A 15739-nucleotide genomic window follows, 5' to 3' on the forward strand; every position below is an offset into this window, starting at 1 on the left:
TTACAAGTCCAGGATGCACAGGGAACCCCAAACAAAAGGAATCCAAAGAGGACCACACCAAGATACATCATAATTAAAATGCCAAGAGCAAAAGACAAAGAGAGAATCTTAAAAGCAGCAAGAGAAAAACAGTTAGTTACCTACAAGGGAACACCCATACGATTGTCCGCTGATTTCTCAACAGAAACTATGCAGGCCAGAAGGGAGTGGCAAGAAATATTCAAAGTGATAAATAGCAAGAGCCTACAACCAAGATTACTGTATCCAGCAAAGCTATCATTCAGAATAGAAGGTCAGATAAAGAGCTTCACAGATAAGAAAAAGCTAAAGGAGTTCATCACCACCAAACCAGTATTATATGAAATGCTGAAAGGAATCCTCTAAGAAGAGGAAGAAGAAGAAGATGGTAAAGATACAAATTATGAACAACAAATACACATCTATCAACAAGAGAATCTGAAAATCAAGTGAATAATCTGATGAAAAGGATGAACTGGTGATTATAATAGAATCAGGGGCATAGAAAGGGAGTGGACTGACTATTCTTGGGGGGGAAAGGGGTGAGGGGGATGCGGGAAGAGACTGGACAAAAATAGTGCACCTATGGATGAGGACAGTGAGTGGGAGTGAGGGAGGAGGGTGGAGTGGGAGCTGTGTGGAGGGGAGTTATGGGGGGAAAAAGAGGAACAAATGTAATAATATGAACAATAAAGATTTAACTAATAAAAAAACAAAGAATTACTGTGTAGACATTTAAAAGTCTAATTATAATTATTATGTAGCTGTGGTAGAACATTAAATAAAGCAAATAGAATGCAAAATTCTATCTACATTATGACAATAAGCATGTGGAAATCATGTTTGTAAGTAAATACAGACTGAAGGCATCATAGAAAATAGAAAATTGATTTGTCATGCTGGCAGGTTTGTGAGGCGTCCTTTTTTTCCCTATTCTATTGATTTGTACTCTTATTGTACAACACTATTTATACTAAAAGTATTTTTTTTAAGTGCCCGCCCAGCCCACTCCTGACTCTAAAATAAGCTAGCACAATTCCAAACCAGATACTGATGAAGGGTAAGGGGGAAAGGTCTCTTTTGCTCAGGGCCTTCTTGGAGTCCCATAGGGGATAGGTAAGAAATAAAGGTTTTGTCACAAATCAGCATGTAGAGTTGGGGGAGCTTCCAAGAAGGCCCCGCCCACACTACCCCTCTCCCCCAACATGCACACACTACAAAGGGAAATTCAGCACTCCTCACTGAGCAGATACTTCATACCCCTCCCCCCACCCTTCATGTGTGTGGCCCTTCACTGCTCTATCACGCAGGTGTGCCAGTGTGCGATGGTCTCAGAGTCCCTATCTTCTGACGCGTGTGAGAAGGCTCTGGGGGTCTCCAGGCTGGAGATTGCCACACCAGCCCTATCTTTTCTTTCTTTATTTATTTTTTAATCAACTGAAGATATGCCTACTAATTTTAGAGATGGGAAGGGAGAGAGAGAGAAACATTTATCGACTGGTTCCCTTCCAATACGTGCCCCCCAACCGTGATCAAACCCACAACCTTTTAGTATATTGGACTATACTCCAACCAACTGAGCCACACTGGCCAGGGCACAGCCCTGTCTTTTCAATTCACATCTCATTGTGTCCCTTGTGGAGAGTTAGGCGCCAGGTCCAGGGAAAAGGCTGCTGGCCCGCCAAGGGAGGCAGGAGTGTTGAAGAGCAGGATGACCACTGAAGCACCTTCTAAAAGGAGGGGGCCACCATGGCATCGGGCCAAATGCTGTGGCGGAGCCGGGGCAGGCAAGGGAGGAGCTGAGTAGGCCATGTGGACAACCAGAAGACCTGACCCTGCAGTGGCCTCCTTATGGCCAAGTGGTGAGGGGCATTAGGTGGCAGCTGCCTTTTTTTAAATGGTGAGAGAGCTAGTGCCTTGGAAAACAGAAAGAAAAACTTTCTTACATCCACTTTCCAATGGGAACAGACTCCCCGGGGAGAGATTCCTTACTTTGAATCACACCCAAATCCAGCAGGGAATCCCATTTGCAGGGAAATTCACTTATACTCGATTGTTGGTCTTTTACTTTTCAATTCCAAAAACTGGCTTGGAAGGAAGGAAAGAAGGAAGGAAGGAAGGAAAAGAAATTTCCTTTATTGCTGCCCTATTCTGCTTAGCATTTGTGGTTATGGAGGAAGTCCCCAGGAAAGGGGCCACAATCCAAACAAGAAGGATGGAAAGCCAGTGGCCCAGCTGGTCAGGTCCTTAAACCCATTGAAGGGCATTTGCAACCCCCAAGCCTGCCCAGCTGGTAGCATCTGCCTAGAGGGGAAATGGTAGGGAAGGGCTGGAGAGGGCCAAGAGAGACCAAATGTGAAGGCCAATGGCTAAAGCTGGCCCCTCCTCCTGTCAGCAATCCCTACCAGAGGGTTATTTCCAGGCACTTTTTCCTGTGAGAAAAGAATGGAAGGAATGCAGCCTAGCCATTACCCAAATCCACCCCACAAGAGCTCCATGCCCAATTATGTACAGTGAGGGTATGGGGGGAGACCCCTCCAGAGCCTGTAATCAGCAAATCCGTTTAAGAAATTCAAACTGGCAGCCAGAAACTAGTGACATAGGTAATGCAATACAAAGGCGGGCCTCCCTGAAAGCTTCAGTACGCATGTCCGCTCCCCAGCTCTGCGGTATGAGTGTGTGCTGGACGCACAGCCTCCACTAACCACAGGAATAGGTGGCCAGAAACACTCCTGGACTGTTATAGCTCTCCAGGGACCTGATCTCCAGGAAGTGCTCGCAATTGCAATCCAATTGTGTCCCTGGCTAGGGAAGCCAGCTGGAGAATGGGGACTGTGCCGGGGGAGGAAGAACTTCATTGGGAAAAAATGTTGACAAGAGTTTAATGTGGAGTGAGCGGAAGGACAAAGGCTTGGATGAAGAAGCCTGACTGAGAAATAAGGCATTCAGAGTGCTCCAGCGATTTGAATGGGGCTGTGCAGGGAGTATTGAGTTAAAAGGAACAAGAGGGGGCTGGACTCCCCAAGGCCAGGCCGGGCCCCGGGTGAGGAAGGGGTAATGAATGTTCTCCTGCAGTGCCTGGAACTTGGCACCTTGAAATCAACTCTAAAGTGGGAATTAGCTTAAGGCAACCCCCAGCTAGAAGGAGAGCTCAGAAAATTGAGACCAAAAAAACATGCTGTCCTCATTTATGAGATCAAATTAAATGGCAAAGAAGAAAAACTAGCATTAATTAAGCAGTTAGCATGGACCAAGCATATGATATCTCTAATCCTAACAACCTGCAGCAAAGTGGGTATATTATCCTAATATTGCAGATAAGAAATCTGCAAATCTGTGAGTCACCCTATCATGTGACTGAAATCAAGACTGACACCACGACTGTGTGCACCTCCAGAGTCCAGATATACCAAGCTCATTTGGGGGTTCTTGACGCAGTTTTTCCGAAAGTAAACCCTTTTCAGCCCAGGCTCCTCTCTCAATAACAACTAAACAGCTCACTGGGTAGCCTTAGTCAAGTTCCTTAGTCTCTCTAGGCACCACTGCCCTCTGCGTTGGTGTTCTTATCTGTCTCCCCTTCAGACTATGCCCTCCCTGAGGGTAGGACACTCCACCAAATGCTGCCTGCAGCCCTCTACCTGGAGCTGTGTCCACCAGACACTCACTCATGTCTGCTAGCTAAATGAATGAATCCATGAATGGATGCATGAACAAACACCTCAAAGTCAAGGCATGCCTCCGAAGGAAGCATTTATGAGTATTTGCTCACCAGATTTCTCCTCAAAAGTAGATTTGGACCTCCCCAAACCTAACTTTGCATTTAAAATAATCTGGAAATCTTTTCACTATACAGGTTCCTGCCCCACTCCCAGAATTTCAGACTACAGATCTGGGCTGGGGGCCCAGGAGTCTGAATTATTAAAAAGCTTCCCAGATGTCTCTAATACAAAGCCAGTCTAGGATCACTAATGTATATTACTTGGCTTATACCCGTTCAGTTATACGCTGGGAATGGATGAAGCTAAGAAATAACAACAAGTGACTCTCTCCTATGGCCTCTTTTCCAAAGGGCTCAAATCAATTTTTATGCTGTGATGCTATTGCCTATTAGATTGAAACAGGGTAGCAATGCTTCTCCCCATTCTATAGGTTGGCAAACCGAGGTCTGTCCAAGAAAGAGTACTAATTCCTTTTTATACCTCTCCCTTTAGCTCCTGAAGAAGGTAGGTATTAGAGCCTTTGGGGCCTTACCTAGATTTCTGAGAGAGAACAAGGCCAGGCACAAGTCTGGCCGCAGGCAATGCTGATGCCAGGACTGATGTCTCTATGCCTCCTGCCCAGACATGGAGGGCAAGACACAGTTGTTCTTTGACAGCTCATATACCTCAAGTCTAAACCCCAAACACAAAGTCTCAACAATGTCAAATCATCTGGCTAGAAGGAACAGAGACCCCATCCCCTTCCTCTCACACCTGTACCCATCCCCCTGTCCTAGAGATTGGGAAAGGCCATGTATTTATTCATTCATGAAAATTACAGCAAAGCTAAGAAGTGCCAAGCAAAGGAAAAGAGTTAGAAGAGTTTCAGTCCCAAGAGAATATGAAGAAAAAATTTAAATATTCCTATTATTTTCAATAAAAGAGTAGTCCTTCTGGAGGAACTAATGCTGAGATTCTAAACGCTGAGCTACCCACACCCCACCTTACCCAAAAGCTGGGACAGACACCCTGAGCTCTCTCCCTCAGCAATGGGACACACCTCTTAGAGGCAGAAACCAAAGTCACCTGGCCAACACGCCCAAGAGGCCCTCTCTTCCCTCACCCCCCTCCTTCCACTCAGTCTTGGATGAGACTGATGGAGCTGAACAGCTGCAGCTGTGAGGGGAGGGAGGTGGACAACAGCTGGACAGAGGGAGGGCCCTTCCCCCACCCTGGGCAGAGTCCCAGCCAGAGCTGGAGAGGAAGGAGAGAGACAGGTCTCCTCTGTGTACTTCTCTTTCAGGACTGGAATGTGGGCCTTCAGCTCCCCTCTGACCTTGCTCCCTAACCCTCCTGGTCATCAGCGGGGAAGTGCCTAGATTCCACAAATAGCAAGGTCATTCAGTGGTGTGGTTTGCAGGCTCTGTGGCTGCATGCCCTGGAGAAGGCAGCCCCACACTGCTGCAGCCATGCTCTGTGAAACATTCCACACACACACACACCCCTACACCTCCCCACCACCACCACCACTGGCCTCCCACAGGCCATGGGGGCTGGAGGAAGGAGTTCTGACCCCCAGCCCGACATGGTGGAGGCAATGCCATGATCTGCAGTGAAGAGTATTGTCCTGATGGTCAGTGGACATGGGTTTTGTCACAAATTAAGCTTGTGACTCTTTTAAAAAAAAAAATGTTTTTATTGATTTTAAAGAGAGGAAGGGAGAAAGATAGAGAGAAAGAAACATCAATGATGAGAGAAAAATCATTGATCAGCTGCTTCCTGCATGCCCCCTCCTGGGGATCGAGCATGTGCCCTGACCAACAATCGAACCTCCTGGGTTCATAGCTTGATGCCCAACCACTGAGCCAAGCCAGGCAATCTGTAACTCTTCACAGACTTGGGATCAATCTTGATTCCACTAAAAAGCTTCATGGCTTTGATTTCTGGTTACTTTGACTACAGAATGAGGATGGTAACATATGCTTTACAGGGTAGTTCCTAGATTAGAAGGGGTGGAACCAGCTCTTGTTCCATGATAGGTGCTGATGTTTGGGGGTATCAGTTTCTTCATCTGTAAAATGAGCATCGTAAGCTAGATGGTCTCTCACATCTCCCCCAGCTCCTATAAAATCTACTCATGAAACGGATCCCCTTTACTCCTTTCCTCTAAGGCAGTAGTTGGCAAACTGCGGTTCACGAGCCGCATGCAGCTCTTTGGCCCCTTGAGTGCGGCTCTTCCACAAAATACCATGTGTGGGCGCGCAGAAGTCAGTATTTTGTGGAAGAGCCACACTCAAGGGGCCAAAGAGCCACATGTGGCTCGCAAGCCACAGTTTGCTGACCACTGCTCTAAAGGGAACGGCTGCTCAAAATACATTCCCTGAGGTGAGTAGCACAGTTGTGAGAGGTGCATTAACCTCTTCAGACCACTAGGGTTCAAAATGTTCCCTAAGGGGTAATTTATTAAATGGGTCCTAATTGCTTGGTAATATACCTTCCAAAAGTCACTTCACTATGCTATGATTAGGCCTGGGATTTGCCAAGTGCTGTCATTTTCTTTGCAACTCCATAATGGAACCTTAGGATGTGAGAAACTAATCCATTGGAGAGTTATATATCTAATCGGGGTTCAGAGTCCTAGCAACAGAGCCAGACAACCTTTCATTTAATTTTCCAGTGTGTAAACACAGAGATACAAAATTGATACACCTTGTAGTAAGATATGCCTTTTACTCAGTAAATATACATTTTCATAGAAAAAATGCAGACACTGGTTCTGAAGTGTCTCCCAGGTAAATAAGGCCCTTAAGACTTCTCCCTAGCCCTAACCGGTTTGGCTCAGTGGATAGAGTATCGGCCTGCGGACTGAAGGGTCCCAGGTTCGATTCCAGTCAAGGGCATGTGCCTTGGCTGCGGGCACATCCCCAGTAGGAGGTGTGCAAGAGGCAGCTGATCGATGTTTCTCTCTCATCAATGTTTCTAACTCTCTATCCCTCTCCCTTCCTCTCTGTAAAAAAATCAATAAAATATATTTTTTTAAAAAGAAAAAAGGCTTCTCCCTTTATATTCTCCTATCCAGACCCTACACTCAATTTCCAAACTTGTCCAGACCAGACTCCCAGGGGCCAGCCCTTTTTCTAACAAACCATGTCCCCAACATACATGCAAACCAGTCACACAGTTCAGTGATTTCTTACCAAGAGCAAATTACTCATAACACACCTCACACCAAAGGTGACCCAGCAGTATGTGGCAACACTGCAAGTGAAAACCAGTGGTGTAGAACAGTACTGTCCAATATGGCAGCCACTAGCAACAGGTGGCCACTTAAATTTTAATTTTAATTAGTTAAAAAGGAATAAAATTTAAAATTCAGTTCCTCAGGTGGACTAGCCATATTTTAAATACTCAATAGCTACATGTAACTAGTGCTACTGTATTGGACAGTGTAAACTAGAACACTCCATCATCGCAGCACTGGTCTAGAACAGCGGTTGCCAACCGATGGTCCTTGGACTACTGGTGATCCGTGAGGTCCAAAAGGTTGGCGACGCTGGTCTAGATGTACTCTTCAGCGGCAGAATAGGCCACAGGTGGCTCAGACTGAATCTGAAAGGGGACAAGGAGAGAGGGGAGGGCCATCCTGGAGGAGGAGTGGTCATTTCCCATTGCTTCAGGTGAGACACCACCAGGAAGGTGGCTCCAGCAGGCCCACCAGCTCAGGCTAAGCACCTCAGTGAGGGTCTTCCTAGACCCAACACTCGGCAAGATGCAGCCAGCAGCTGTCACACCATGCTTCATTTTTGGGATTCATAGGATACTTGTCATTCTATCTTGCCCCTGGTGGACTCCTGGATCTTGTCCCAGAGAAGGGAGCACTGCTACCCTCCTGCTGCCCACCTCAGCTGAAGTATAACCTACAGAAGGCCAGGCTGCTCTGCCTCCATCCCAGACTCAAAAATATCAGGCTGCAAACCCAGAGGGATGTGAGAAAGCTGGTTTTAATCAAGCACTGACTATATTCAAGGCACCACCAAGGTATTTTACTTACATTTTCCCATTTGATTTAAAAAAAAAAATGCTGCAAGGTAAGTATAATCCATTTTCCAGACGAGAAAACTAAGGCTCAGAGAAGGTAAGTGACTACTGCAAGCTGGTAAGGGTTACAGTCTGAACACAAACCCAGAGAAGTCTGACTCCAAAGCTTACAATCTATTACCCTCTCAGAGGCCACAGGTCCATGGGCAATGGATGCAGAAAGGACAGGCAGTGCCACACCCCTACCTCAGGGAATTCTGCAAACACACAAGACATGTTCAATACCCAGGGCTTTTTGAGTTTCTGGCCTGAGAAAACCCAGAATCTGAGGAAGGTCTTGGCATTAGAGAGGTGAAGAAAGGCCAGAGTCAAAGCAGGGGAGCAGAATAAGGAAGAAGGAGGAAGACAGTGGTGGGAACAGAAAAGCAAAATCAGGAAGAAGTGCACAAGGTGTTTGAAATTATTCCAAGTGTAATTAATTATTTCTGCAATTAGTTGTCTATTACCTGTGTTCCTCAATTAGGCCTTAGGCTCCATGAAAGGATGACCTCATCTTATTCACAGCTATGTCCCTAGCACTAGCAAAGCAGGTGCTCTATAAATACCTGTTGGAAAGATGGATAGGTGGATGGAATGGCAAATTGTCAAGGGACTATGACGAAAGAAAAGTCTTCTCTCTGCTTTTTAAGAGACCATTATTTCCAAGACACGTTCCTGCCTTCTGGGCCAGCTCAGCTTCTCGAGGGCTCTGAGACGTCTGGGAAAACCGTCCTTCTCCAATGGTCCAACATCCTGGGCCCTGTCTTCTCCTCTTCTATCATCCACAACCCCATCACCACTCTCCGGGTGACCACAGGTTATGAATCTAGGCCACGGCAGACCTGGAGACCTCAAAGTCATCTGATGCAGTCTGCTCATTTCACAGATGAGGAGACTGAGACCTAAGAGAGGAACCAGCTTGCCAGGCTGCAACTTCAAAGTGGAGAAAGTTCTGCATAACAATGCCAGCAGAAGCTTGATAATAGAAGCTCAGTGCCAAGCCCCAAATGCCTTGTTGCTCAGTCACAGAGCCAGGCCCAGTGCCTGCAGCCCATCTGTCTCTCCAGCCTGCCAAGAGCCCTTCCTTCCCCTGTGCCCATGTTGATGAAACCCACCCCAGGTGATTCAGAACATTGTACTGGGGGAGGTTTTGCTGGCTATGGTGCCAGGCCTTTAATTTCCGATTTCCCAGCCTGACACCCCTAACGGTCCTAGACCTCTCTGTCCTGAGCCCCATGTGGTCATACATTACCTTGGCTGATGCCAGCCATGCCTTCCCAGCCATCTGGACAGAAAAATGAGGAAGGAGAGGACAGGATGATCTTGGCAGAGAGACCAATGGAAGCTACAGACACCTGGTCCCTACCCTTCCTTACCTTGCTGTGTATGTGCTGTTAAGATGCAAGGGTGATGGGAATGCTTCTTTTTTTATAGGACTCAGTTTCCCCATAAGTAGTTGGGAATCTTCAGCCCAAACTCAGCAAGATGTACTGAGATGCAAGTATTTCTTCCCTCAGATACAAAAAAAAAATCCATAATAAACCCCAGTTGGGCACATTCTAGGTACAGTAGGGCTCTGCCCTCTAAACACTCTCAATCAAGTTGGTGAGTCAAAACAAACTCACATACAAAGGTTAGTTTCACAAATGAGAGCACTGCCAAATGAATAACACAGGGCAAAGGCACTGCAGACTGGCACAGGTAAGAAGGACATGACAGGAGAGACCCTTGAGCTGGTGCTGAAAGATGGATGTGATCTCAAGAGTCTAAAGGCGAATGCTAATTGTGGCTACTGAGCATGGGGTAAGCATGTTCCCTACTGGAGGACCTCACTGTCCAAGTGTGAATGCACAGGCCATCCACCAAGGATGCTCACGGCCGCTGGATGTGCACTGTGCCACCTGGGGGTAGGGTCAGTAAAGTGCCTGCAGGATGAACGTGATGCAGGAAAACAAGAATTTTCTAGGAAATAACCTTGAGCTTCACAAGGAAGCAAAGGAAGACAAGTCAATTAAATGCTAAGAAACACAATTTGACCATCGATTATCCTTGTAATCTAAAGGTTTGGGGGAACAGGAAAAAGAGACAAGTATCATCACTAGATATTGTTCAAATCCAAGCCCTTTGGATCCTAATTAGGCCAAAACACAAACTTCACTGAAGTGGAGCCCTGACTATGGCTAACATGCTACTGAAACCTCTGCTTTTACCTCCCTGGGTATAGCTCCAGCCTAGGGCCACCCAAGAGTGAGAGAGAAGAATCAACTACAGAGGAGCCTGGAAGGAGCTGTCCACATCTGTGCAAAGGATGGAAAGCAACACCCATTAGAAACTCTACTGCATTACTTTCCTGGGGCTGTTGTAACAAAGTACCACAAAATGGGTGGCTTAAAACAACAGAAATTTATTGTCTCACATTCTGGAGGCTAAAGTCTGAAATCAAGGCATTAGCAAGGCATTAGCAGGGCCATGGTCCCACCGAAGGCTCTAGGGGAGAACCCTTCCTTGCCTCTTCCTCACTTCTGGTAGGTGCTAGCAATCCTCATGTTCCTTGGTTTATAGCAGCACCACTCCAATCTCTGTCTCCATCATCACATGGGTGTTCTTCTTAATGTGTTTCTGTGTCCAGATTTCCCTCTTATACGGACATCAGTCATCAGGTTAGGGCACGCCCTAATGCAATATGATCTCACTTTAATTTGATATATCTGCAAAAACCCTATCTCCAAGTAAGGAGATTCACAGGTTCTGGGCAGATGTGACTTTGGGAGTGAGGGAAAACACTATTCAACCCAGTATGTCCACCTATTGCCAAAAGATGCCCTTAGAGTCAGAGATGCCAACCACCGTGGGAAGACATTACCCTGAGGTGGTAATGCCATCTCCTAATCAGCACCATGGCCACCCTCAGACCCCTATGAAGCCTGAGATCATCAAAAAGAAGATAAAAAAGTTCACCTGGTATCAGTCAGACCAGTACATCAAAAGTCTTAAGTTCTAGACCCCAATCCACCTCTGATTGGCCAGGTAAACTCAGCCAGAATGAGAGCCCTCTCAATGACTCTGTTCTCTGTGAGGGGAGAATTTGGATTTGATTTCCCAGGTTCCTTCTAACCCACAAACTGCCAAATGAAAAGCAAATGAAAATCAGCACAAACTCATGATTTTTTAAGTATAAATGCAGGTAGTCCTGGCCAGTTTGGCTCAGTGGATAGAGTGTTGGCCTGTGGAATGAAGAATCCTGGGTTCAATTCCGGTCAAGGGCACGTGCCCGGGTTGCAGACACAATCCCCAGCAGGGGGCATGCAAGAGGCAGCCAGTCAATGATTCTCTCTCATCACTGATGTTTCTATATCTCCCTCTCCTTTCCTCTCTGAAACCAATAAAAATATATTTACATGTAATACAGGTAAATAAATACAGGTGAACAGAAATAAATAAAGGTATATATGTGCTCATGTGTTGGCATACATAGATTTCCCAGGTGTATTCTCTACAAGGACACTGAAGCAATGACACTCCCTTAGCAATAAACACCCCCAGTGCCTAGATCAGCTGTGGGCAAACTACGGCCCACCGGCCGGATCCGGGCCGTTTGAAATGAATAAAACTATTGAAATAAAAGACCGTACCCTTTTATGTAATGATGTTTACTTTGAATTTACATTAGTTCACACAAACACTCCATCCATGCTTTTGTTTCGGCCCTCCGGTCCAGTTTAAGAACCCATTGTGGCCCTCGAGTCAAAAAGCTTGCCCACCCCTGGCCTAGATCTTAGTTTCTAAACACCATTCTCCAACAATGGACCCACGGCTCCTTAGCGAAGTGATGGATTCCAGGTCTATGACAGAAAAAATGCAGCATAAGTCTAGAGTATCTTGTAATGCCAAAAAGTAAGGAAGTGCTCAAAGAAGGATGAAACCATGTCAAAAGGGCACAGGTTCACCTTAGTAACAGTCAGACCAATATGTCAAAATTAAGTGTAACTGGCAGAAACCCAGAGGCAGTGACAGTATGATGTGCAGAAGATTCAAGGGCCAGGTCTTGATGCCCAGCATTGGTTAGAGAGGCAATAAGAAAACAAAGCACATGCTGTCTAGTGGCTTTCAGAAGTTCCTGGTCCACACATCAAGGAGCTCAACGTGCTGCTGACGTGCAACAAATCTCACTGTGCTGAGATCACGCACAACATCTCCTCAAAGACCCGCAAAACCATTGTGGAAAGAGCAGCCCAGCTGGCCATCAGAGTCACCAGTCTCAATGCCAGGCTGCACAGTGAAGAAAATGAATAGACAGCTTGTGCACACATTGTATTTGTGTTAATAAAACCATAGCATTCCAGCCCTAACTGGTTTGGCTCAGTGGATAGAGCATCAGCCTGTGGACTCAAGGGTCCCAGGTTCGATTCCGGTCAGGGGCATATACCTTGGTTGCGGGCACATCCCCAGTGGGGGTTGTGCAGGAGGCAGCTGATTGGTGTTTCTCTCTCATCAATGTTTCTGACTCTCTATCCCTCTCCCTTCCTCTCTGTAAAAAATCAATAAAATATATTTTTTATTAAAAAAAAAACCATAGCATTCTGCCAAAAAAAAAAAAAAGACATATTAGAGAAGGGGTACTGAGAAGGACGCAGCATTGCATCTAAGATATTCTTGCCAAAAATGCATAACCTCACTCGGAACATGAGAAAACATTGGCCAAACCAAAAGTGAGGGACATTCTGCAAAGTGACTGATTGGTACTCTTTAATGCTGCCAACATCATGAAAGACAAGGAAAAACTAAGGAACTGTCACAGATTGGAGGAGCCTAAAGAGACATGATAAATGCAATGTAGGATATTGGCATACAAAAAGGACATTAGTGGAAATATCCAAATAAAGTCTACAATTGGGTTAATAACGTTACACCAATGTTAATTGCTTGGTTTTGACAGTTGTACTATGGTTATGTGAGAAGTGAAAAAAGCAAAGAAAGACGGTGTGTGCCATGTGTACACCACACATGTACATGCTACAGGGCACACTGAGTGCAAGAATGGAAGAATGGCAAGAAGTGTGTAAGAGAGCATGGTGGGATGAGAGGGCAGGGAAGGGGGGAATGCCCTTTTGCTGTTTCAGGCAGCATGCTGAGCCTCGGATCCAATTTTCACAAAAGGATTACGAGATTGCATTCTTTACCACAGGCAGCTGTCCCTGTCAAATAAATAATCATCGCCTTACATTTACATATCGCCTTTCATCCCACAGCCCTTCTCCTACAGCTAGGACCAGCCTGGGAACTGTCTCAGCACTTCTCAGGGAAGGGAAGAAGGCAGAAGCAGGGAAGGGGCCAGTCCACAGTGAGGAGACCAACCTGGACCAAATCCGGTTCCCAAGAAAGTCAGAGGAAGGGGAAACTCAGCTGCCAGGAAGAGAGGGTGGTGTTGGTGGTGCCCCATAGGTGCTCCAAAATAAAGGCCAGGGCAGGGGAGTGGCAAGCAGCAGGCTCCCAGCAGAGCGTCCAGACCTAGCAGCGACCACCCAGAAGCTATCCACTCTCAGCCTCTAAAATGTGTGTAATGTTGGGCAAGTTCCTCATCACACAAAACCTATCACACAGGATTCCTATGAGCACAGATCCATGGTAAGCACTTGGCATACTAGGGCACCTAATCTTGCAGTTCGCCTGTTGGCCACATGGGAAGGGCCAGATGTAGGAAGTGCACATCGGAAATGGTGGAAAATATCAGGACACCTACTGGTCCCAAGAAGAGAAGCTATGAGTTTTCCCAAGAGGCTGACTTTTCAGAAGTCCACTGCTGAGCAAAGTGGAGTGGGGTCCTTATGTCCAAGCTAGAGGAAGCTGCCCACTCAGAGGAGGTGACTTGTTCTGATGTGGGGCTGTCCCTGAAAGGTCCACAGAGCAAGGCTGGGCCAGGCTGGAAAAGGAGGAGGCGGGGTGCTAAAGATGGGAGTTCCAACTCAGACAAAAACCTTTCTATCAAGGGCTTTATGTTTCCCAAGCAATTAAGACACAAGGTCAGAGCTACCAGGCCCTGTATCTGGTGTGGTTGGACAAACACGTGCACACTAAAGTCAGGTCAAAATATGACAGCTGTCACCACCCATAATGCAAACTGAGGCCAAATGAGAGAACCAGAGGAAGCGCCACAGGCACCAGAGGACAGAGAGGCCACTCTGGGTGTGAGGGGCTTCAAGGAGCAGAGATGGGTAAGGGGAGAGGGAAAGCTGCAGACACCAGAACCCACAGCATGCTCCGGAGGCAGCAGGACATCCGTCACCACCATGATGGGGGACCGAGAGAGTGCACTGGAAAAGCCATTTGAGTCAGAGTGGAAAGAGCTGAGGTTTCAGGCTCTAAGTTAAGACACCACATATGCTCCCACAGCATAAGCACAGAGATCTTGGGTTAAGAGATCTGGGGATGCTGGGAGAAAGAAGGTTTTGGCATCAAGGAGCAAGTTTTCAGGGGGGTAGGTTGAAAGATTTCTTAAAAACTTTCTCATGACACAGGATATTTGAGAGCTGATACAGACTGGAAACTTAGGTCACCTTGTGTAACAGAAAACCCAAACTTCCCCTTTGGCAAGGACCCAAAGCCCCTTGGTTCTCATCAGGAATCTCATGGCCTCCTGCACAGAATCCCTCTCTTTTGGCCTCTACTGTGAACCCCAATACTTCCATGGCCCTTTCCCACTAAACCCCAATACTTCCCTTTGGCCTTCTCTAATAAATCCTAAATTCCCTTGGTCCTTACCCAATACATGTCCAAATTTCCTTCTGATATCCTAAATAAAACCCCAATTTCTTTTTGGCCTTCTATAAACCTCCCAATTTCCATTGGTCTACACTACTGAACCCATCCTTCCCTCTGTTCTTTCCCAAGAACCCAATATTCCTTGGAATCATCAGCACCCATGGAACCTCAAAGGAGTATACATCGAACCCCCAAATATCCAACATCTCCCCAACACAAACTCCAACTCCCTTTTCCCTTCCCATGCCCAACTACTAACCTTCCTCGTTCAAATTCCCCCAAGAAACCCTGCACTTTCCTCAACCCTTCATCATCAAACTCCCAAATTCTCCTCAACTTCCCATTCCAAATCAGCTTCTCCTAAGAAAGCCTCAGTTTCTTTTTAGGGACTCACTCTATAGTAGGTTTAGGTGCCACGGGCAGTACTGCTTAACTAGTCAGTGGCAAATGCCAGGCATTTTATTTCTAGTCCATCGTGGACCATGACACATTTCACAATATGTGCAAATCTCCTGGAGATTTTAACAACAACCAAACTGGCTTTACCCTTTTAAAGTCCTTCAGCTTCAACGAAAATCCCTAAGAGTTTCCTTGGTTCCAACCACCAGATTCAAAGGACTTCCCTCAAGATTCCCCTAGGAAACACCAAAGTATTATGGCCATGTCCATCATTAGAGTCATTTCTAAATGCTTACTTGCTATTTTCTGCACTTACCTCACAACCAGCAGCCCTGGTCTATAGGACGCACCTTAAGCAGCACTCACCTGAGGATTTTCCTTCTCAGACTGTCTCAGTGGGTTGCCCGGAGATACCCTTTCATGGTCAAAACAAAGGCTTTCCCAGGTATGTGGATAACCAAGAGCTAAATAGGTACAGAGCAAATCCCTTGGGACCAGCTGGAATCGACTGTTCCCATACTTCTGGGGAATGGGCGGGGGGGGGGGGCAGTAATCTAAGCCCCCAATGGACTAGAGGAAAGCCCTAAAGAAGGTTTTGTGCCATGGATCCCAGAGGTCGCAAACTCTGTCAAGGGGTGTGTCAAGGAGGGAGTGAAGCAGAGCAGGTTGAAGAGAGTCCCACTGTCTCCAAGTTGTCCCACAAATGTTAGGCTGGGGGGAGAAAGCCTCTCCCACAGCATAGTAAGGGGACACATGGGGCAGGCTGGCCTCTGATGAGTAAGAAGAGG

General features: G+C 46.6%; 1 protein-coding gene and 1 pseudogene across 1 annotated transcript in view; one reads left to right on the plus strand and one right to left on the minus strand.

The window, feature by feature from the left end:
• Positions 1-15739, minus strand: part of TSPAN9 (tetraspanin 9) — a 199557-nt gene that overhangs the window by 137704 nt on the left and 46114 nt on the right. The window lies entirely within an intron of this gene.
• Positions 10691-12086, plus strand: LOC107183047 (annotated as a pseudogene).

Source organism: Myotis davidii, unplaced genomic scaffold, assembly GCF_000327345.1.
Source record: "Myotis davidii unplaced genomic scaffold, ASM32734v1 scaffold1219, whole genome shotgun sequence".
Lineage (NCBI taxonomy): Eukaryota > Metazoa > Chordata > Mammalia > Chiroptera > Vespertilionidae > Myotis > Myotis davidii.